The sequence below is a fragment of the Caloenas nicobarica genome, chromosome 2 (genome assembly GCF_036013445.1).
Source record: "Caloenas nicobarica isolate bCalNic1 chromosome 2, bCalNic1.hap1, whole genome shotgun sequence".
NCBI lineage: Eukaryota > Metazoa > Chordata > Aves > Columbiformes > Columbidae > Caloenas > Caloenas nicobarica.
Window position 1 is genome coordinate 19,565,051 of NC_088246.1, and position 24,711 is coordinate 19,589,761.

The 24,711-nt window shown below is 41.5% G+C and overlaps 1 protein-coding gene across 1 annotated transcript in view; it reads right to left on the minus strand.

Annotated features, from left to right (window-relative positions):
* Positions 1–2,130, minus strand: part of KIAA1217 (KIAA1217 ortholog) — a 355,643-nt gene extending 353,513 nt beyond the window's left edge. Inside the window, exon 1 of the mRNA XM_065628997.1 lies at positions 2,112–2,130. The gene's annotated coding sequence lies outside the window, so the exon portion shown is untranslated. The remainder of the gene's footprint in view (positions 1–2,111) is intronic.
* Between the last annotated feature and the right edge of the window lie 22,581 nt (positions 2,131–24,711).

The following is a 24,711-nucleotide window of genomic DNA, read 5'->3' on the forward strand; positions in this document are numbered from 1 at the left end:
AATGCAAAGCATGATGAACAGAAACAGCTTCAAACCTTTGAGTGGTTCAGCCTCATGAAACCTGCTGACAAGGTAACTCCACTAATCAAACGTCAAGGTGAGAAGAGCAGGGGTTGCTGCCACCACCTACCCAAAAGGCAAGCAAGAGTGCAATGCCACCAGGGGCAGCGAGAACAACCATGGTCCTCAACGTATTTATTCCCCAAACAGGACACGATCAGAAGTTAAAGTGACTGTTACCAGCGTACTGGTGGCGCTCTCCTGACAACAATTTCACAAGCAGCTTCAGATCAATATGGGCACAACAACAATTCACATTACTTCACAGCCACAGCAATAGGCCACCCCTGCTGCGAGTATTCGCAAACGAGCTGCCCCAACACACCACCCCTCAGGCATCATAACAGGCCACAGCCAGTGCTAGCAAGAGCCAACAAAGTAGTCCAGTTTTAGAAAATAAGTTACTAACCCTGATCATGCAGGCAGACCTCTTGCCCACGTAGTCTCCATTGCAGGGGACAGCAGGACAACAGGCCCAACAGACAGTCCCCTGAATTCACAGGCCTCTAGCAAGAAAAAGCTTCTCCCTCTCAATCATCATCTCTCGAACAAGATGATGGAACAAGACAGGAAATAACTGGTTAACAGCATGACTTTGAAAGATCATTTCTTGAGAATGAGACTAATTTTCAAAATCAGCAGCAACTTCCGCCATTAATTCAGACACTGACAAGGGATGCTAATCCCTGCATAAGTGAGCTGGTACTTGCTAGAGCAACTACAGCAGTAGACCAAAAATGCAAGTATTTGGCCTCAGGGAATTCAGAGCATCAACATGCATTCTTGTCAGAGTCAACATTAAATCCAAAGGGCAACAGTCCATCAGTAATGTACAAGTTTCCTAAACCAAAGGTCTGAGGAACCACCCCAGCATCAGTCTGCATTATCTACATAAAACAGAATAACTTCTTCTCAGAAATTGGTGTATTCAGACTCCAGACTGTCCGAGAGGATTCAGCTGCACTGTTCTTTGTTGTAGAAAAATCAAGAGACAATATTTCTTCATTATAGATACATCTCTCCATCCTGCCCATATATTCACATACAGTTAAAGAAAACTATCAGATGCCAATCAGTACTTTAATTGTTCCCTCCCTCAGACATACATCCCAGGTGGATTAATTCCTAGAGATTGCCTTTAGATTCAAAAGACTTCTTGACAGGGCTATTAGGATAAGGATGCAGTTCCAGAAGTCTACAGTTCTGTCTAACAGCCGATAACGATCCCTGAAACCATAACCACTGACACATAAATATCTGGATTTATTCCCAAAGACAAGAATCATAAGCAGTGTTTGATGTGGCTCAGTGAGACTCTCTAGCAGACATACTGATCTATATAATGACAAAACCAGAAAGAATGTCCCATTTCCAATTCAGGCACTGAAAACGGCCAAATGCCTTTCTTAGAGGGTCAAACAGGAGGTCCCAGCTACCTATCACACCTTAGTTTTGCAAAAGGGAAATAACTAAACAGGAGTACCACACAGAGAGTAATTATTCTAAAACATGTCGCATCACCTAACAAATTCTAGCAACATGTGGAAGATGCGATGGGACTCATGGTGTGTGAAGGAGGATCAACATTGTTCATTTGAGAGAAGACAATGATTTTCCAGAAACTTATTTTTAAAAAGAGGGGAACATGAGGACATTCCAGGCACACCTCCTCTAAGTACCTTCCCCATCCCAATGTTTACCTTCTGTATAACAAAAGAGACAATGAAGGGACAACTCACCATCTTAGTGAACATCTCCAGCTCCTATTAACTCTGCCTCTATATCCTTCCCATCTACCCAGCACACAACAACCCCTCTAGAGGAAACCGTTCTAAGCAAGTCAGAAATCAAAGAAAATGCACATGGAACCCTCACTACTCAGCAGACCTTCTTCCCACATACACAGAGCCAGGAGAGCCCGACAAGACGCACAAGAAGGGGATGATGAAAGCAGCCCATGTCACCAGGTTTGCGACAGCCACCGCAGTGTCTGAACAGAGGAGAGATGTGGGCAGGCGGCGTTTCCCGCATCGGGGAGGTTTCACACTTACCCAGCTCCCTACAGGGCAGCGCCACGCTCCAGCGGGGCGGCCGGGTACCTCTGCCATGAGGCATGCCAGGGCATCGCAGTGCGGCAGCTGCCGGCAAACTGTGGCCTCAGGAAACCTAAAACAGGAAAAAAGTGAGTCAAGAGTGAATGTGCTGAAGCCCCTTCTGAGATGAGCACTGACGGCCTCCCACAGACAGCTGCGGCATTGCCACGGCTTAAAACCCTGCAAACAACACATCATTGAGGTTGGCTAACCAAAGCATTGTTTGTTAAAATGTAATTAGAGCTGGAAGCATGAGCAACTTAACAGCTAGACATGCCAGAAAATATTGCAATGATCTCAAAACCAAATATTTTTAACCCAGTAGCAACGGCCCTGCAGCAGTTGCTAGCAAACAGATTATCAGAATTTTAAAGCATCAGCTGCCCTTCAGTGTTTCATCACAAGGCAGAGTTGACACATGCCTGAAGAAATTATGAGCTCCCACCACTTGTAATACTCTATTTCAGCTTTATTTCACCAATGCCCATTTCTAAGCTTCATCCATTTGTGAATTACTTTTAGTCATTTCAAATAAAACATTATATCTAAAAGCAAGAAAGCTAAAAAGAACAATAACATTATTTCCAATCATTCAAGACGAACAGTATGAGTTTAAAGATTATCTATGCAATAATGAAATTTAGGTTCAAAGTGATAATACTTTGAAATAATCAGCATTCTCAAAAGTGAACCAAACAATCCAGATCAACGAGAAGGCTGAGATACAATTATGCAATTTGCCCTTTAACTTGCATCTGACAGTGGTTTAAGTGACATTTCCCCAACTTAAGGTCAATGGTCCGTATTCACTAGATCTTATAGGTTGGTAATTACAGCCTATGCTCTCTCAAAACTTTACAGCAAAAACATACTTAAGAACGCTGCTTAACAGTAGGGAAGTGAGACTCAAACTACCCAAAGAGAAAGCAAAAGGCAGAATCCCAGCGCCTCTGCCTCTCCTTGCTTCTGTTTCCCAGAAGAAGAGCGTGGCACTGGAGAGATGCTTTGGTATTGCCTCCAACAACCACGTCAAGACAAACAAGTGGCATTTTTCAGAGCAAGCCCAGACAATCCATTAACAAGAACTGCGGATTCACATCTAGGGCTAAAAGGGCTGGTGTACTTGAACACATACAGTAAGTGGGCCAGGAGGAGGACAGGAGCCAGAGGGGGTTGCTGGGTTCATGTCTTCCAAATTGAGAATGGCAACATTGCTCATTTAAACCTGAATGCATTCTACACAATCACAACTGGCGTAATCGAAGTCTTTTGTATAGGCTATATTTTATGAAATTAGGTTAATTTTCACTATGAAGTTTGAATATATTTACTCGTTACAAAATCACATAAAATATCCTTTATCCAAAAATTGCTGTAGTTTGAGGAAAACACAGTTCATTCTTCATATGAAACAGAAGAAGCTAAATTGCTTGAACACAAAAGATAACTCAGATTCAACTACCAAGTTGTGCCCAGCAACTCTGTAATAATTGCATACAGAACACAAACATGCTTTGTTGAGAACTCATAATATCTAATCAGCTATAATTGTAAATTTTATTTTCCATTTGTAAATTACCAAGGGAGCTAACTAGAGAACAGGGGATGTAAAATAATATTCTAGCTGGGGATATTTTGTTAACACATAAGCCTCTACCCAGCCCTTCCCTAATGCCTGCAAGGCTCTTCTGCTTCTGAACTTATTTTAATTGTTAGCTTCTCTTTGAAGGTATTTTAACTATAAAGCAAGCAATGCTTTAACGAATTCTCAGCCCTGTGCTACTTTTTCCAAACAGTTCTTTTACATCATCTACAAATTCGGATGCTGAAAAATAGTTTATATGCTCATGTGCATCTCTGTTTGTGAGAAACATCAATATTCTCATCAAGGGTCCAGGTTTCTAAGTTTCTAAACTTAAAAAAAAAAGAAAATCCCTTCTATGGTTTTGTTGTTTTCTTGCATGAACCCATTTTGGCGCTTAACCCATCTGTCCCTTCTCTGCCTGCCCAGTTCCCACCCAGTCCTGCTAAGCCATGCAGCCCACCAGCCAGCACCGCTCTCCTGAGCCAGGCAGGACATTTGTGGGGTCTGGCTGGTGGCACAGCTCAGGCAGCACCACACCTCTCCTTTACACGGTTCCTCCCTCGGGCAAACAGATTGGGTAATTCGCATCCCTCTCCAAACTTGCCTCTGCTAACACGTATTTTTCAGATTCACGAGGAGCTACCCCTATCCTGAACTCCCAAAACACCACCGAGAGCTGCACTAAAGACTGGAAGTACTGGGTACCTCTGCAGAAAGCAGATGGCAATTGCCTCATGCTTAAAGCATCCAGACACCACAGCTCCAACTGCCTAAGGGACACTTCTGACATTGTCCCGTGTCATGACTTCCCTATGACGGCATCTGACTACGTTTTGCCACCAATTAAGGTCCCACTGTGACAAGGACCCCTCCAGAAGGGCACGGGCAGTGGGCAGTACGGCTTCTGCCTTTGTTTCCTGCTCCAGCAGCGACAGGCAGACCTTCCAGTGAAGGAAAACTATTGTCAGCTGCATCTGTAAGCTGAATCATCCAATACTAAATATAATTCAAAAGGGGAATAATATAAGAAGAGGACCAAATGATACTGGCCTGCCTCATGAATAGATGATTTTTTTTTTTTAAATCAGCTTAAATGTGCTTCTTCGAGGCCAGCAGTCAAGGGAGCCAATACCCCACTTTAACCAGCCCTGCTGCAAGAGCCGCACTGAGCCCACTGAAAATGCAAAGGCAAAAAGGAGAAACAGACAGAAATTCCATCCATTCCGCAGCACACTGACAAATAATATATAGGTGGGCGGAAGAATTAAGCCATAATTAGCAATTTTGTTGACCCGGGTAGTCATCTTATGTTCTTAAAAAAAAAAAAAAGAAAGCAAGCATTTCCAGGTTGTAAAAAAGCAATGACAAAATGTCACTTTTCTGAAAACAGTGGCTGACAACTTTAAACAATAAATAATGCTATTTTATAGTAATAAGTACAACATCAGCAACACAGTAAAGCTAACATATTAACACTGACAGAGATTATATCTTTTCTCTATTAATCTGCATTCTTTACAGATGGTTATTTATGAAAATTAAGCATGAAGCTGAAAGGTTATCTATGGCCATATTAGCAAACATCTGCTTGCAATTCCGATTTCATGTTTGCATGCTATTCTTGGAAAAGCAACCATTTTCGAGAAGTACCAGATGTGACCAAGTGTTCTTAATCGTAAAATATTCATTTTAGCAAGATAAAAGTTCAGAGAAAAAGCAGGGCCAGGAAAGAAATTATATTCTCTGAACACAGTAACTGCCTCATACTGCTACTGCTGAATACTCCAGGGGAAATGTGTTTCTGAAGAGGAAAAAAAGCAGTTTATTTAGTGTGCCACTACAGATGATTACTCTTCATTTTTAAATAGGAAACATTCAGAGGAATAAACATGAACTCAGTTTCAACTTTAAAGCAGAGAACTTGTGCATTACATGAACTGAACCACCAACTTACTCCCAGGCAGTGGGGCTTACATGGTACCCTTCAGTCCCCAATGGCAGGAGCTCAAGCAGCCTTCAACAAAGTGACTTTAAGGATCTTGACTTACTCCCCAAACAACCTCATGGAGATACCTCACTACCTACAACAAAGAAGAAATGGTTAATTTTGGGCTGGGAAGGTGGTGCAGGCAGCAGGCACTCAAGGGAGGCTGGATGAGGGAATTAAGAAGGGAGGTGGTGTTTAATTCTTTCTTAGAACCTCACTATGTGTAACTTAGTTTCTAAAAATAATTTTTAAAAAAGTTTCTGCACCTCAAAATACTTCTTCATTACTTTTGACAGCTACAGTGTTTGAATGAATAATACTGTTAATCCCAAAGAAATTTATAGATCAAGTGTCAATACATTTGTATTACCATACAAAATGAAGTATGTACTCATACAGCTTTTTATTTTTATATATATGTATACACCGACACATCTGCAGACATATATATATATATTCTTTACAAAATATCATTAACTCCTTTGCAGAGACAGTGCTTCTGAAATGAAAAAGAAAAGGGGAAATGTAATAAAGAAATATTTGACTGAAGGATCACAGGCTCAGCCACCAACACTTATTGGCCTGATTTGGGGACATTTTATACAAAGTGTCATGTTAAATAAGGGATCCTGAATAACAAAATAAAAAAAAAAAAAAAAAGGCCACCCGCATGTTCACCACCCCCAGTAGTTCAGACTGTGATATGTTTGAGAATTACTCTTTGGTGAACCCCTTGTGAAAAATTCTGAGCAGTGTACTTGACTTACATCCCTAATAAATTTTCAGAGGAACACAATCCCATATAAAGATTCAACTTTGGGAAAAGTCAGCTTTCCCAAATAGCACATGACAAGAAAAATGTCACACTGCCAAACTTATCTTCAGTCTGCAGTTCTTCCAGGTTTGTTTTGGTTTGTTGTTGTTTGGTTGGTTTTTTTGTTATTGTTTGGTTGGGTTTTGTTTGGTTTGGGGGTTTTTATTTTTGCTTGTTTTGGTTGCTTTGATGTTTTTGGTTTGTTTGTTTTGTGGAGTTGTTCTGTGGGGTTTTTTTGGTTGGTTGGTTGGTTGGCTTTTGTTTTATTTTTTGAGTTAGTTCATAGATTTAATTTAATCCCAGACTGGCTAAATGACAATGCTTATAACATTTAAAGTAAAACTACAGGTGGCAATCAAACCCGCCTTATTAGTTGATGCTGCTCATACATTCTTTTATGTCAGGAACACTGATTATCACAAATCCCAAGTAGTAAAAACTCATAAATTATCTCTTTACCTACAGAAAAAGGAGTTTGATCTGGAAGACTACTGTTTCTTAAGATATAACCTTAGACCCTTTTCATGTTCTAATGGTTTGGGACATTCACTGAATACGTGATTCACAGTTTGAAGATTTCTCTACTGGACAAAAATATTTCTTAAACAACAATTCAAATTCTCATATGACATGGCTCCTTTTGCTGGAACTTCAAGACTACAAATTCTAAACCTCATAATGAAATTGAGTTAAATTCTATATTCTGAATCTCCACTGTGATTTTATAACTAAACTCTTCATTTAGAAAAAAGAAAAAATACTCCAGATTTTTCAATTTATAATATATACTTGCCATTACTCATTCACTCCATAATAAAAAGTGTGTTTTGCCCTTTTTGCTTCTCCTTCTGCAAGGCATGAGAATTAACACGAGGGAGAAATGACACAAAAATCTGCCACTGCACATCCAAGCACCAGGTCTGAGAGCTCTCCAGAGAGAAGGAGACTTTTTACAAGGGCATGTAATGATAGTACAAGGCGTAATAGCTTTAAATTCAATGAGGGTCGATTTAGATTTGATATAAGGAAGAAATTCTTCACCATGAGGGTGGTGAGGCCCTGGAACAGGCTGCCCAGAGGAGCTGTGGATGCCCCATCTCTGAAAGTATTCAAGGCCAGGCTGGATGGGGCTTTGAGCAACCTGGTCTAGTGGAAAGTGTCCCAGTCCATGGCAGGGGGCTTGGAACTAGGTGATCTTTAAGGCTCTTTCCAACCCAAACCATTCGATGTCTCTGCTGAGGGGGGAGTTATGTCACATTAAACTATACAAATTTTAACTAATTGAACAGCATAGGACAATATAAGCTGGGAAGAGCCTGTTTCCCCTCCCATCCATGGGCGAAGCAGAGCTGATGCTGGCAGCCACAATACCCAGAGCGCACCTTAAGCTACCTACATGAGAACAGAACAGCTCGAGGACTTTTCCTGGGACAAACAGGGGCAATTCAACAGGGAAGTGCAGAAACAAACACAGCAACAATGGAGCAAAGGCAGAGAAATAGAACACCAGAAATCATCCATTTAATGTGAAAGCACAAGCAGATCTGAAATCCTTCCAAGTCTCTTCAGCAATGATGTGTGCTTTTATAAACAAAAGTAGCTCTTAACATACTTTCCACTTGAAATTAATTTCTCCAAATGGAAGAGTAAAGCAGAACAGCTTCCACTTTGGATATATGAAAGCATCCAAATGCTGTTCCTTACACACCCCTGCACCCTTGACATTGATTCAGGCATAAATTGAGGAGCCCAACACCCCAGGCAGATGCGCAAGTCACACCCCCACACAACTGGCACTTTAGCTACTGTGCACAAGAACATCTGCATTTAGCTATGGTGCCTTGAAATCAGAAATCTAGGGAAAAAACAAAACAAAACAAAAACAACCACCACGAAACCACCCAACCAAACAAAACCCCCCTGTTTTCAGGTATCAGACAAGCTATAAAGCTATTATAAATTAATCTGGTTCAGGTCTCTGCTATTCTTTAAAATTCTTAAGGCTAAAGAGTACCTTTACTGAGCTCCCTCTTGCATTACAGAGCAAAACAATAAGTTAAACAAGTGCAAAAATTGGGGTTCCCTTTAGGGGGAGGCAACAGAACCCCATTCGGGAGTGTCTCCAACTACCATAATCCAAAGAAGGGAAAAGATAAATGAGATTGGTGTTTAAAATATTTACATCACTGCACTTCATATCTTTGCATCTTAATTTCCAGCTTACTGGCTGCCCTTTACAGATATTTGTTCAAAATGTTTAAAATGTCAGACATAAAAATAAAGCTAGTAAGGAAAAGTAAAATTTTATCATTGATTAAAAGTTGCCAGCAACTCTAGAAAGTTGCTCATTGCCAGCAGCCTGTGTAAGAAAGAGACTCTTGTTCATGCCCTGCACACAACGCCCCGCATAACCTTTAAAACTCTGGTGGATACATAAAATTGCATTGATCCCAGAGCCCCAAGAAACAAGGCCCTGCAAATAAGAGAGCTAAGCCACAGATGTCCTGTCAAGGACAAATCCTGTCTTGTGCATCCAGCCGTAGCCCGGAGTGGCAGGCGGTGCGGCCGGGGACAGGGACAGGAGCCGCTGCCCTCGCTCCTGCGCCAGGGATTTCAGCAGCAGCCCAGCCCGCTCCCATCCCGCCTTTGCCTCAGCGCAGGAGTCCCGAGTCCAGTGAGGGACAGGGAATGTTGAACTCCTCCCTGTGCCACAGATCTCCTGTCCCAGTGTCCACTTATCTTCACCCTCCCAGCAGAAGTGTTTCTCCTCTTAACCCTCCCACAAACGCAGGTGTAGGCAGAGAAATTTAAACCAATTCATTGTTGTGATGGATGCTCATGAATGGTCTGATTTATTGTGAATGGTATAAAGCATTCAGAGGGCTGGTCTTCATTGAGCAATCCAGAGACCCGGCTCTGTGCCAAAGACCATAAAGAGAATCCCATAAAAAAACTGGTTACAAGATTTTCATTATGGAGTTACAAAACCACAGTAATAGGATCTTAATATTCACCCATACAGACACTTGACTTAAAAAGAAAATTTCTAACATTTAGCATGAACAAGACAGCACTTTGAAACCAGTAAAAATAACAGTGAACCTACCAGTAAATCTGTACCTACAAGTAACCAAGGAAGGCACAGTGACCTTTGTCAGGCAGACACAGAAGAAACATTTTTCATATGTTAGGGATACAGTTTCTAAGTTAAAGTTAAGACAGAATTAATGTGCTCACTTCATCAATTGGAAACTTTTAGATGTCATATTGCAATTTCAATAATATCAGAAACTAATAAATGGCCATGGGTTGTTAGACACCAAAACAATACAACTCCTACCAAATAATTCCAATGCATGCTGGTGCTCCATTAACATTAAAGCAAACATGAAAAGGAACAATCTCTTACACTTAGACTCATCTGCCTCCAAGTTTTTGTCCTCAGGTTTTCCCTCATTGAGCTCCATCCATTAGAGCTGAAAGAGAAGATGCATACAGCCCCTGTCTTTTCAACAGCTGTGTCATTTACCTGCTTTGAGGATAGTTAATGATGCTTATTAGCATACTGACAGCTGATGTATTCACTGTTAATACCATAGGTGAATACAGCAGCAGTTAGAAACTTCACAGTAATACAGACAAAGCGTGAGAGGCTGCATCTGCAGACAGTGGACTCCAGCTCAGTGGCATTAGCACTCGTCGGTCCATTTTCTCATCACTGCCATCACACTAAAAAAAGGAAATAGCTTTATGCTTTCCTGCCCCCATGAATGTTAAAATTTGCTCATCCAGCTGCACAGTTTCAACAGAACACACACAAACAGCCCTCAGCAGCTTAAGACACTAGCGTACAGGAGATGCAGGCTTAAACCTACCTAGGCTGAGGAACCGATGAAGGTCTTTCCTATTTTCTTGCCTAGTTATGCTGGAAGTGCTAACTGGGGGCTGCAGAGCAGTAATTCCTTAAATCACCATTCACGTGACACCTATTACAGAAGAACTGCTAGTTTGATGGCAGCAACACACAAGCTAACTTGAAACACTACCGAAAGTGCTTCCAATTAACCTGCTTGTCTTTGACCTAAAATGAGAAAAACTATTCATAATCAGGTCCCAAGTTTCAGAGCAGAGGTAAGTCAACAACTAAATGTTGGCTTTTCTAGCTGCACAACACAAAGCCTCAGAGCTTCAGGAACTAGGTCCTGGTCTCAGCCTTGCACATTGCTTTGCAAATGCTAGACTTTGACTTCTTGCACTTGGCATTGCCTCAGATGCCTCAGCTCCGTGCAGACAGGATATCAAACATAACCCACACTCAGCATTCCCTTGCCCTCTGCACCTCCTACCCAGGAAGTGGGGTTTAGCTTATTTTAGGTTGGGTTCTCGGGCAGCCAGCTTCTCTGCATGCAAAAGAAACTGCCCAAGCACGTAGCTGAAACACCTAAGTCAGGGAACTGACCCTTTTCTTTTAAAATCAAGTTGCAAAACCTCCTGTTAGGCAGCACAAACAATGAAGGTAAGTTTTAACACAGAAGCACACACCAACCATACAGGTTAGAGAAACCCATAATCCATAAAGCTGTTTTCACTGTGAGGAGAGTCAAGCAGCAGCACGGGTTCCCCTGAGAGGTTGTGCAGGCTCCAATCTTGGAGTTTTTCAAGACGTGACTGGATCAAGCCCTGAGCAACCTTGTCTGACACCACAGTTGCCCCTGCTGTGAGCAGGAGGCTGCTCTAGAGATCTTCTCAGGTGCCCTCCCGCCTGATTTACCCCGTGAGTCCTTAAAATACGTGCCACAACATGTCGTGCAATTGGCCCTTGATGTTATTCTAGCCTCTGAAAAGTACCATATGCAGATTCCATAAATAAAACTTTGTATTTTACCATTTTTAAAGTTCCAATCCAGCCCAAAATATTCTTTAGTATTGGGAGAAGGCAACGCAAATCATTTTGAAAAGACCGTCAGCTAGATATCACTGCTCTCCAGTATTCTGTAAGCAATTTATGTGTAAAATACACTGTCTTCATCCAACTTTTGCCTAACCCCAAATATAATAATGAACTGTTCCTACTGGAAGCCAACTAGATGATAGACCACAGCTCTTTTCTTTTTAAGAGCAGAAAAATATATTTGTTTTCAAAGAGTCATGAAACTATGAACTAGATTTTATGATTTTGTGATAAACATTAGCTTTGCTAAATAAATTTTTTTTAAAAAGAGTCTGCATTCATTTAAAATCCCATATTAGTGAAACAATGTTGCCTTTTTATAGCTATCTATTATATACTAACTGAATTTCAATAATCAATTGTAATTCAGAACCATATCATCTATTTATATCCACTCTTCTCAGCCAACTGCAGATTACTGCACGCGCTTTAAAAGTTTGGCCAGGATTTCAGCATAGTTGGCAATGCAAGCTGGCAAGCTCTTAGCCAATTAAAGCCTTTATAATGACTATACCACCACATACGAGACTGCTAGAAATGGGACTGGATGAAGTACAAAAATCTTATAGTCATGCTTATAATATGCGATTCCTTCACGCTTCTCTTCAATTTTGCTTCGCTGATACTACAGTAGCATACTACAACTATTCCATCAATCTTTAAACTGAAGATGTTTAAGTATTAGCTCCATGTTCCAATTATGTTAAAAGAGGATTATCCACACTAAAATATGTTACAATGGAAAGCATTTCCTCATTGAATGGATAATACATGTTCAGCCAAAGTACTAATTGCATACTCCATGACTGGGTAACAAATATGTATAACCCATCCTTATGGATTTCAAAATGAAGACAAATAATTCTACAAAACTTTTTCCAGCAAACATTTCCAAGTAGCTTCCATACAAAGCCATAGCAATAAAGGACAGAAAATATTTCCCAATCACAGAATTTAGACTCCTGCCAGACAGATGGAATTGCCAAGGTAAGACTCACTACTACCAAAGCAATATGCGGTCTTAACTATCTTGACAGTCCATATTCTATGGGAGCCCAAGAGAACCCTGTAGATTTTCCCCATTGGCATCCCAATATCCAACAGCAATGTAATGCTGAATTCTGGCATGCTCGTAGAGGGTCTTCCGTTATTCCCTTTTACGCAGTACTGCAAGAAAAAGTTGTTTTAAACAGGAAATAGTATGCCAATGATGAGAAAAAGTTAATATTGCTACGCTTCACTTTTAAGAACCTTCCTAGGTTGAAAAGCTACACACAATTAGTTTCTAAAACAATTAGTAAACACCTCATTATAAGCAGTCTTGCATATTATGCTGTATATTATACCTGAGCTATGTGGCAAGACTGGATTTATGCAATATAGTTCAATGAATACTAAGGAAAGTAACATTGCTAATGTTAATCATGCAGTAACACATTCATAGCCTGTAACATTTTTGAAATTCTAGGAACACATCACAATAAATACATATTTTGTTTGTTCCCCAGAAAATCTCCTCTGAGACTTGGGTTTCCAGCCAGAGAGAGGTCTGCTTGAACTGCACATCCAGACCTGGGAATAGAGAGATGGAGCATCCAGCACCAGCTGGGTCAGCCCTAACATCACACCTAGAGAAAAAAGGAGCAGGGGGTATGCATGTATGTTGGGAAGTGTGTTGTCCAGAACTCCTACATCTGACCAGAGCAGGTTGCATTCTTCCAGAGTTAAGAGGTCCTTAAGCCACTAGTGCCCAGCAGGGCTTCCTGCTCCATCCTTGGAAAGGAAATGAGCATGAGCACAAGAAACATTTGGGATACAGATCACAAGAGAAACTGAATGAAAGAGAAGCACCAGGTAGGCAAGTTGAAGAGTAAAATGCCAACTGTTCTGAGTCTGAGCAGCACAGAGACACATACAGCATCTCAGCAATAAGTAAAACCTCAGAAGTTTTTGTTGTTGTGGTGTTTTGTTTGTTTTAATTTGCATCTTTCATCAAACACTCACCCACAATCACAAAGCTTGCAAGGACTCCTTTAAAGTTCCATCTCAAAGAAACCCACATCTGTTTTAGCAATACTGACTGAGCAGTGGCACAGGGTGCCCAGACAGGCCCTGGTCTCTACCCTTGGAGATGCTCAAAAGCCACCTGAACAACCAGCTCTAGGTGTGCCTGCTTGAACAGGAAGGCTGAACAAGACGACTTCTGTAGATCTCTGCCAACCTCAACCACCTTGTGATGCACTCAACCAAACTCCTACTGACTTCCAGAGAGGCATCTTTTCAACTCTCACCACGCTCAAAGAAGGGACACAGAAAAGTAAGTTTCCCCTGCACCTCTTAAGGACTACAAACTGATTTTAGTCTATACTGCATAAAAATAAAAAACCCCACACATTCACAAATTGCACTTTAGAAAGAGGAAGTTTGGGGCCTAAAGTAAAAAGATGCAGAATGCTAGAAAATAAAGGAAGAGACACAAGGGAAAAAACAAACAAACAAACAAACCCAACTATATGGTAATACATACAAAAGCTACACTGTATGAGAAAAACCCAAACACCCATGGCCCACAAGACTTTATGGATTTACCATTGAATTGCACAAACTCAAACACTGTATCAAGTGATTTGGAGATGCTCCAATGAATCAGTGAAGGGTTTCTTGAGAGGTTTCCAATGGGGAGCTAAAGGAGGGTTTGTTCCCCTTCCCCCGCTCAAGAAACTGGAGCAAAAGGGCAAAAGGGCTAACAACTGATCATTTTAAATCCCATTAACAAAAAACAAAAACAAAAAACAAAAAACAAAACAAAAAAACCCAACCAAACAAAAAAACCCCAAACAAAACAAACCAAAACAAACAAAAAAAACTTTACTATCAAGGTATATTTCTGGAGTGACACTGCACTATCCCAATCCATTTCATCCCTGCCACAAAACCTGTTTCTTCTCCTGGCATGGCCCACCGCCCTGGCACAAATAATGTTATTACCCCATGATCTGGCAGCATACCTCAGTGCTGGCAGCAAATATCTCAGTGTTTTACATTATTTTTTTTATATATACATGTTTGGAGTTATTTCATTTCATGCTGACTTGGAAAACTACCGTTCCATTATTTAATGAATTCTGAGGCATTCAAGAATATAGTCAATTCCAGCTTATATTAAATGAAAAATGGAAGGAACTACTATTCAACTGTGTCAAAGAAAAAAGGCAGTTTTGCATATATAAACTATGTATACAAGTTCCCAGACATCTTTAGTGAATCCAAATCTACAAATACAAATCTAGAGAGACTTAGAGATAAACTTGATGTCAAGTATTATGTGCAAGTCTTCACTGGATCAAGACAACACATTCAAGGAAAAGCAATTTATTTTTTGCAGAATTAAGGAATCAGTGATGCCTGGCTGGAAAGCACTGTTTTGGAAGAGGCCCAAAGGGCCAAGCAATTGCAATGGACCGGGAAGGCCTCACCACCAGGTCAGCAATTTACACACCAGCCAGGCTATTTCTGAGAGAAAGCAGTTGCCACCAACCGCCCTTGGAACGCCCTTGTTCCCAGGCTCGGTATCATTGCTGGAGTGCAAATGTGTACAGGTATCACGACAAACCAGTCACATGGAGTATTTCAGCAGAAGAGCCCAGGACTGAGGTAGTATACAAAATCAATTAATCAGTTAGCAGAACTGGGCTAAGATAACCAAGCTGGATCTGCAGTACAAGCCCTCTCTATAGGCTTGAGCTCCTGCCTACCACAAATGTGTCAAATGCAGGATCACCTTAAGGAATGGTAAGTAAAAATAACCTTTCATCTTCCATCAGATCGTTAACTCATTACAGTTTGATATAAGTGATGGGTCAAACAGAAAAAGAAAATCCACATTTTTCCTCTTTCCCTGCCAGCTAACATTAGTTCCACTCCACTTTCCCAGTTATTTCTTCAGTTCCCTCCCTCTCAGGTTGCTTCATTGCGTTGTCCTTTTTCTTAGTCCCATATTTGCCACCCATAGTCTACTTTCTCCTCATTGCTTTCTTCACTGCTTGTAACTTAACTTCTAATAGTCCTCTGTAAACATGTACTAATTAATCAAGATAATGATTATAAAAATAAGCCTGTCTTGTCTTTAAGACTTCTGTATCTATAAAACAACCTTTAAGTACTTTGGTTCTCAGTACATGGATAAATTTTTCCATATGTGCTGCAGGGATGCAACAAAATATCCAAAAAGTGAAAATTCAACCCTGGCTGAAAGTTAGAAGAAGAACTAGAACTAAACATCCTCATTTTCAACTCTGAGTGGAAGACGAACTTCAAAATCATTAACTGTCTCCTTTTGCTTACAGCAAGAGGTCACAGCAAATGTCAAACACAAGAGAGCCCTTCAACTAAGGGCAACCTTACAAAATCCAAACTATTACCAACAGCAGCCTAGACATCATCCTCACCCCAACAAAACCACTGCCTGGACAACAGTGATTACACAAGACTCCAAACTAGACAGCTCCCAAGCTTTAACCTTCAATGAAGAGAAATTAATTTACTATCCTAAGAAGCAATTTTGCCATGCCAGAGTACTGTCTTCCTTAGGAATATGTCAGGAAAAAAGATAAGCTATCTTTCCCACCCCTTCCTATAGCCTAAACCAAAAGCTACAGCACAGTAATTTATCACAAAGCAATATACAGGAGATTGTTATTTCAAACAGCAAAAGTAGCGAGACAGCAAGCTGGCTATTCAGAACATCTACCTGTTTTAAAAAAAAAAAAAAAAAAAAAAAAGAGAAGAAACAAAACCCCCCAGATGAATAGGAATACAAAGGCAACGCTTTTATGGAGGGGGGGAAGCATATTCCAGAAAAAAAAAAAAGTAACTAAATGCAGTAGTTTTCTTCAATGACAGTGTTATTGTTATACATTGAATGCTTTAGAAAACATAGTCAGTCTAAACTATAGCAAATTGTCAAAACAGTTTTAGAATAATTCATCTGCCATATAGGGAAAAACAATACATAGTTCCAGGCACAGAAGCATTAAAAATACTCAGTACTAAACGTCCTCCTCTAATTTTGCAGTGATCTGTGGATAAAGGTTCTCCAAAACCCACAAGCCTGAACTATGACATTATATAAAATATTTGGGCTTATGCACATCAGTCAGAGCTCCAGCAGCACACAGCGTGAAGTCACATCTAGTTTCTGGCTGCAGAAAGCATTGTGCACTGTTAACACTGCACCCGCTACACTATGCATAAAACAAGACAATCTGCGCACATAGAACTTCCTGCATGCGCTAGTTCGGGTGTTATCAAAGGAATTAGAGATTATGTTATATTTCTTGGTAAACATACAGTTAAGAAAAAAAAAGTTGTTATATTTTTCTAGCTTGGTCACTGTATAAAGATATCATTCCCAGCTAGATGATACAGACTGCATACACACTGCATACTCACTGCACTTCGCAGAGTTCACAAGGTCAGAAGAAAAAAATAAATAAACATGACTTTGATTTTCATCTTTAACTTGCAGAAAACCTGTTAATTAAAAGTCTCCAAGTTTATTTCTTAATGTTTGATACTATGCAATACTTTGCCTAGTAGTTTACCTGTCCACGCAACTGTTCTGAGCAACTCAGGACACATGAACAATCAGCCGGTGATTTCCCTGGCAGTACGCAATGCTCATCTGCAGAGCTCCAAACAAATATTTTGAAGGTATCAGGACAGAGAAAGAACAAGAAACTAAAGCAAATTAAGAATGACTGATTCTAAACAGCAGCACAAAAATAAAGCACTAAACACGACATTTAAATATTCTGAGAAACTTACATCAACATGCCCAGTAGTACTGCATGCAAGGGCTGAACTTCACCAGACACAGATGAGCCAAATTCTGATCTTCTTGAAGTTAACAATAGTTTTGCATTAACTCCAGCAGCAGCAGAAAAAAGTTGGCCCTTGGCTGACAGCAGATCATACCTCAGGGCACACACACAGGCAAAGATACACACCAAGCACCCCCCTGAGCATCTTCCACCCTCATGTGGTCCCTGGGAGCCAGGCAGCGCATCGAGGCTTGGGGACCCCGCACTTCAGATGTCCAGAGAGCAGCACTTTTGTCCTGACTCACAGGAAAAGCTTCCGAATCAAATTGCTCATTCTTAAAGGATTTTTTTTTCTCCTCCAAAAAGCGCAGTAATTGTTGTGGGAAGCTTCTGACTACAGTCAACACAATATACACCCCCCCCTTCAGATTTTTTTAGGAAAAGTCATTTTTGTGGTACTCCATGCTTACCAATAAGCAACTTCTAAGTTTGACATATTGATAAGTTTGCTCATAAGGGGAAGACATACAGAGGTACGCACAAGGACTGCTAGATCAGCCGAAGGATGGAGCGCTACCGAACCAAGCCGGGCCGGCCGCCGGAGCCCACCCGTGAGCGGTCAGCGCTCAGCTGCCCGGCTCTCTCCCCGCGGAGTCTGCGGCGCCTCCCCCGCCGCTCGGACACCCGCACCGCTCCCCCCAGGGCCGGGGCAGCCCGCCCTGCCCTTCGTCTCCCCAAGTTTGCTGAGGGTCCCGGGAGGCGGCAGCGAGGGCAGCGCCGTCGGGAGGCGGTGGGGGGCGCAGCCCCACAGCACCGACCCCCGCCCCGCTCAGCCCCACCTGCCTGCGGCTTAGACATCCCAAGGTCACCCCCTCCCCCGGGAAAGCAAACTTCGGGTACCACTCACTTCCGCGGAGCAGAGCCGGGGGGAGCGCCGGGATGCGGTGGCCACGGAGGGCCGGGGGCGGCGCGGAGCCTCCGCCGGCTGCAGCGCGCAGGGCCGGCGGCGCGCCTCCTCCTTCTCCTCCTCCTCCTCCTCTTCCCTCTCCCCGACGACTTTCACTTCACCTGCAGGCAGCCCGGCTGCGGCGGGGCGGGCAGCTCCGCAGCCCTCCGCGGGACCGCAGTCACTGCGGCAGCGCCCTGCCCTCCCCGCCCCGAGGGGGGAGCTGGGCCGCGCCGTGCAGCCCAGCGGCCGCTTGTCCCGCCGGGGCCCGGGGCGAGCCCTGCTCTGGGGGTGCCCGCAGCCCCTGGCGGAGAGGGCAGGAAGGACCTCTGGGGTGCCAAGGACCGGCCTAAGCCTTTCCGCGGACGCGGTGGCAGCGCGGTGCGCCCGCCCCCCAGGATCCGTCCCTGCTCTGCTGGGTAGGGATTGCCCCCGTGTTGTCAATCACCTCCCCGGTGAGGGGCTATAAATATTCATTAGGCATCCAAATAGCTGCATCAAGCTAAGCGGAGCACTTTATTCGTCTTGCTCCTGTGACTCAGCCCTCCAAAACCAGCCTTACACGAGCGTAATTTTAACGCGCTCACGCAGTGCCCTGGCTGCCTCTGTACCGGGGAAGGAGTCTTTTGCTACAGGTTTGTTAGCAGAGCATCAACGTGTGCCCCAACACCTGAAAAACCTTCTTCCCTCCTTTTAAAGGGCAGCCAATTGTTAGCTGGTTTGAGTGGTTTCCATCAAAATATCCCTCAGTTGGGAGGTGACTGTCTTCTGTGGCAGCATCGCTTTAGTAGACCTGTTTGGACAAACTGGGCTTTTATGCTCTAACTGAGCTGTGGAAAATATCTTACGCAAGAATTTGAATGCATAGGAAGACCTGAAATACGAAGCTAGTCTTGGATGCAGTTAGCTGTGTTGTCCCTCTAGAAAATGAGGATAAGAAATGATAGAAACTTTCTACAACTGCATAAGTGTTTAAAAAATGAAAGAAAAAAAAGGAAAAAGGCTCTTACTGCTGGGTGCTTGTCTGAGAAATTTTAGAAGTAAGACCAAGAAAGATCAAGACAGGCAGCACTTAAAAACCCAGATTACAAAGGCACAGACTTGCCTTGGTTTATTTTGACAGAGCATGGTGGTTTAATTTTGCAGGTGATCTTTAAAATGGAATCAGCTAGTAACACAATTGTGGTTTCTGTTTTTCTGCACCTCCTCTTCCCAGCCAGCTGACACTTCTGTCTGGAAACTGAACAGTCTGAGCTTGACCTTTCTATCATGAAGCGTGTAGTTCTGTCTGCATAGCATGCTGGAAAAAACCAGCAGCTATGAAGCTGAATAATCCCACTTAAACATGAGCTATTGCTGCAACAAAACATCATTAATGTATATTCTCTCAAACATCGTGCTTGCTAAAACCAGTACATAACTAATTGGCGGTTTGCCCATTTCTCTGAGATTTTAGAGTAGATGCTTTAGAGGGAGATCCTGTTGCCAGGAGTTCAGTTTCACTAAGTATGATACACTGCATTTATGCCTATGATATGAGGTAGTATTTGCATAATATTATAGCAATGTGCAGGTGCTGCAGCTGAACTGAGACTTGGTTGGGCTTCCCACTGACCATACACACAGAGAGAATGCCTGTCTTGGAAATCTACGGTCCAGACTAAACAGGTAAGACAGGATGGCAGGGGAAAGAGAAGCAAAGAAAGGTGCAATAATTTGCCCAAGACCATGCAGAAGGTCTGTAATAGCACTGGATGCAGAGCTGGTATCTGTGATCCAGCAGCCTGTACAACAGTTCCAGTGATGCCAAGTGTTGCCTCAAATGATGAACTGAGCACAGTCCTGAAAATCAAATGTACAAACTGGGGTTTTTGTGAAAGTGATATGGTGCATTGATTTATTGAGGTTTTGTTCTTCTCAACAGCACTACGCACTAGCAGTGAAAGGTGTTCAATACAATTTCACGCTGTTGTCCTGAAGCCAGGCTGGTTTAACAGAGTTTTGCCCTTTTTTGCTAAATCTGCCTATTTCTTGCTAAATTACAAAATTAATCAATTCAGATAGGGTTTCCCAAGCATTAGTGCAAATTATTGTTCCTCTGTTGAAGATACTCATGAAAGGAATAATTTTTGAATGACATTTGACTTTATATGCCAGGAATAAGAGTAAGTACCTTTATGCCCTATATGTACTTATGTGAAATATAATACCTACAATAATGGTAGCTTAGTTCATGGTTACAATGTTAACTACCTTTTTCCAGCTTTGAATTTTTCAGTTAAAGTAATCCTAAGGACTTGTTTATTTTCATTACTTTTAATGCCTCTTGGGCCGTAAGTCCCTACAGTAGAGTGTGTTTTTATAGAGCTAACAAGATGGTGATTACACCAAACTGGAATAACCTGAAAGGAAACTTCTGTAATGGATACAATCATAATATTAACAGCATCATTATAATAAACTGGAAAAAAAAAAGTTCCTTTGCTTTTAGCAATGTTTCAGATGGTTTCATTCAAAAACAGCTGAAGTGATCTACCTCAGCATCTTCAAAGGAAATTAGAAGAAATCTATACCATTTTGTTCCAGAAAAGGAAGAAGGAAGCTGTGAGGAACTGAAAGGAAGATGCTGGCCTGCAAGTACCCTGCCATACTCTGCTATGTGCTGCATGGTGAAGATGTCCCTGCTCAGGGCAGGCATGTTGGACTAGATGACCTTTGAAGGTCCCTTCCAACCCAAGCTATTCTGTGATTCTATGAAGAGGTCCTGCTGTGGAGATATTGCTTTGCAGCATACACAGAGGTCCTGGGTGGTTTCTGTTCTTACCAACACCGGCAGAGTCAAGATCTCCTGCTCTCTCAGAGGACACTCCTCCAGCCTTGCTGAACAGAGGGACTGAAGGTCCCAGTTGATCTGTGCAGGGAAAATTGCTTCATCTTACAGGAAAATCCCAACTATGTCCATTGGGTTTGGTACAGGACCAAGACCCCCTTGTCTGTGTTGGACTAACAAGCAGGTTACAGCCCAAAGCCTTGTAAACATGTACTCGCAACAAGTTATTTACAACAGTGGAAACTGCAGTGAAGAAATCATTGTCTGGAGTTAATTCAAACCCATCATTAATCAGTTTAAGATGACCTTGAGAAAGTATATACCCAGTCTTCACTACATTCTTATTAAATAATACCTTACATTAAAAAGCAGCATTTCAATCTGCAGACAAATACTAAATTTTCGTGTACTCCTATTGAAGAAAACAATGTTTTTTCCTACAAGAAGAATAAGGGTCTTAGAGATGCTAAAAGTACCATCTTCCCCATTCAGAGGGATTTTTCAAAAGGAATCCCTTTTCAACATTATCTTCATGTAAATCAAATTCTTTTATATCTGTTAGCTGTTACATACAGCTTCTGTAACAGTTACAAACAGCAAGGTACTGACATGCACCTTTTCACAAGTGGAAGGCAATAAGAAAGAAAAATGTTGAGTCAGCTGGAGATACTCCATTTTAAGATGAATATCTACTTTAAAAAAAAATTTGGTATTGTGACAGGGTTCTTGTGAAGGTGTGTTGTGCTTCACTAAGTATCTCATTTACAAGAAAGTTCGTGTTCCAAATCGCACCAGGAGAAATAAAGGCAATTGTTGCAGATGTGATATCCATAAAACTTCTGCATTCACTGATTTTATTGCTCTGTTGTCTCTCTGAGACAAATATAAGGTTGTTTTAAGTTACCATTACATCTGAAACTGTTCAGCCTAAATTTAACATGCCTAAATAATCCCTTTTCTCTTCAAAGTCAAGTAGGGATGGGGAGTATAACAGAAAAACAAAACAAAACAAAATAAACAAACAAACAAAAAAATGAAAAAAACTTCCTCAAAGTTTTATCACCTTACAAAAGGGAAGAAAAGTCTGGCACAATATTTTCACTCTTTCATCTGCTTCCCACCTTCTGTTCCTCTACAAAGGAATATCTGACTTTTGAGAATGAGGACCAAGTACACATTCACTTGATCTCTGGGTCTGTGCAGTGATGTTCAAGCTGAGTAACGAAGTATTTCAAGATACCTGAATTGGTTAAATATAGGATTGCACTGCTGCAGAATTACTTAAGGAAGGCACAGTTCCCAAAAAGCGCCATTCACAGCAACACAGAGCCACTGCACCAGAACCAAATCCCCAGGGAAGCTGCAAACTTGCAGTTTGGCTTCTGAGCCAAATTCGTCCCCCTTGCAGCACAACCTGGCATCCACGTGGATGAGGAATTCAGTCAGTCTCTTACATTTTCTGTGGCTATAGCATGCACTTGTTTTCATTTCTTTCTTTTGGAATGATCTTAGACTTTATTTATATTTTCCTGGATTTAATTCAGCTCTCCAAGCAGGGAGCTCTGCAGAAAAAAATGTCCTTCAGAACTTTATGCATTTAAAAATAAAGGAATACACCAAGACACGGTCTCATTCTGGCACCATTGTCCCCTGTCCTGGAGCACACGATCCTCCTTGAAACTACAAGCAGCAGGTGAAGAAGAGGATTTTTTAGAAAAATTAAGAAAATACACACAAAACATTTATGTTTACCAGAGCATCACAGTGTTTTGTAATAGCATGTAGCAAAGCACTCAGCCAATTTCAACAATGTTTTAAAGAAGGAGAGAGGTCTCAAAAATAATTAAATTCCTATGAAAATCAACTGCTTGTGTCCACTCCCCAGACAAGACAGACAGCATCCAGCTAATTCATCTCCGGCGCAGCAGCTTTCTCCATGGTGGTTTTCCCTGAGCTACGAGGTGATCTGGAGCACTGGCACTTCCAGGGAGCTCTGCAAACTGCTGGAAAATGCAAGGTCAAGTCTGTTGCTAGTGCCCAGCTCTGGGTTTGTGGAGGAAGGCTTCTACCTTCCAGCTGAGTGGACATGGGCAGAGTCCAGGCTGGGGGTCAGGGGAGCACCTCCAGCTCTTGTCCATTGTCATCAATGCCTCCAAGGTGTGTTTGCAACACACTCCTGGTTCTCCCTTGTGAACCTAATGCCCAATCTGCATTTTTCTCTGCTTCTGCTGGAAAAAGCCCATAACAAAATACTTCAACACCAAATGGCTTTTTTTTTTGATTCCTCAGAGAACTGAAAGCTTCTTTTTGCCCTGCCCCACCTGAAGTATTCTGTTGTTTTTGAGCCAAAAGAGAACCAATTTACTCTTTTGCCCATTTTGCAATTCTGTTCCATTCACTTTACAGTTTAATTTAGTTGCATGTTTTCTATGCATTGCTGATGAAGACTAGGTTTCTGAAGTTGCAAGAACATTATGACCTTGGAATCATCTAGTTTTAAATAAAATATATTGAAGAATATCTTAGAAAATAAAAGCTCACATAAAAAAAAAGAAGTTTTAGGTTTGAACTCCATACTGGACAATGTCCACTGAAATTACATTAAAATGCCAAAAGTCATAATGTTTCAATAAAATGGAGATGAACAATGACACATCAGTGTTAATGGGAAGGCAACCCAAATATCCTCAGTTCTCTTCACAGCTAAGTAAGTTGTTATGATGCTGGCTTCAGCAGAAGTTCATGATGTATAACTGAGAGGAGAAGAGTAATAAGAGGAATATGTTGAACAGTCAACCAAAGTTTTTTGATAGGGCGCTGAAAGCTCCTAGAGATAAGTAGGAGGATATAACTAAGGTATTAAAATAATTGGCAATATGAAGATGAAAAATAAGAAGCCATTATTTGCTTTCAGTCATAATTCAAGATCCATAGTTCACCAGTTGAATTTATCCAACTTCAAGTTTAAAATAAAGAAATGGAAACACTCAATAGGACAATGTCTAACTCAGCCCGAAATACAAATGTTTTAAAGTATCAATTAGACAGTGTTTTTACACTCAATGTCCAAGGAGAGCTATTGAATTCAGTGCTGTGGAGCCAATGTTCAGTATGGAAGTCCCTGAACTGAAATAACTCGGTTGCATTTGTGATTATACTTATTTTCTTTATTGTGGTCTGCCACTGGTAAATGCTAGAGACATAATGAGCGAGGTGGGCCTTTGCTCTTATCCAGTATGGTTGCTCTGACCTTTATGATAAAGCAGTTCCCTATAAAACAGAGGCACCTGTGATAAAATGCTAGAACTGGTGTTGTCTTTTTTGACTAATGGAAGCCTATGACAGATACATCAGGCATAAAATTGTGAGCTTATGCATTTATTTCCAGATTTATAGAGTATTCTGTTTTATATTTCAAGTAACTGAGCCAATGCTCAGTGCAGCAAACATCTTAAGATGAAAACCCGTCATGAAAATATGAAATCAGCACTTGGAGCTTCCAAAAAATAAACTTCTGTAAAACTGGCTAGTGGTATGAGCTTCATTTTATATATTCAATGGTGAACTACTGATCAATATTTCAGGATAGTTTATGAATACTGACAATACCTGCTTGGTTTATA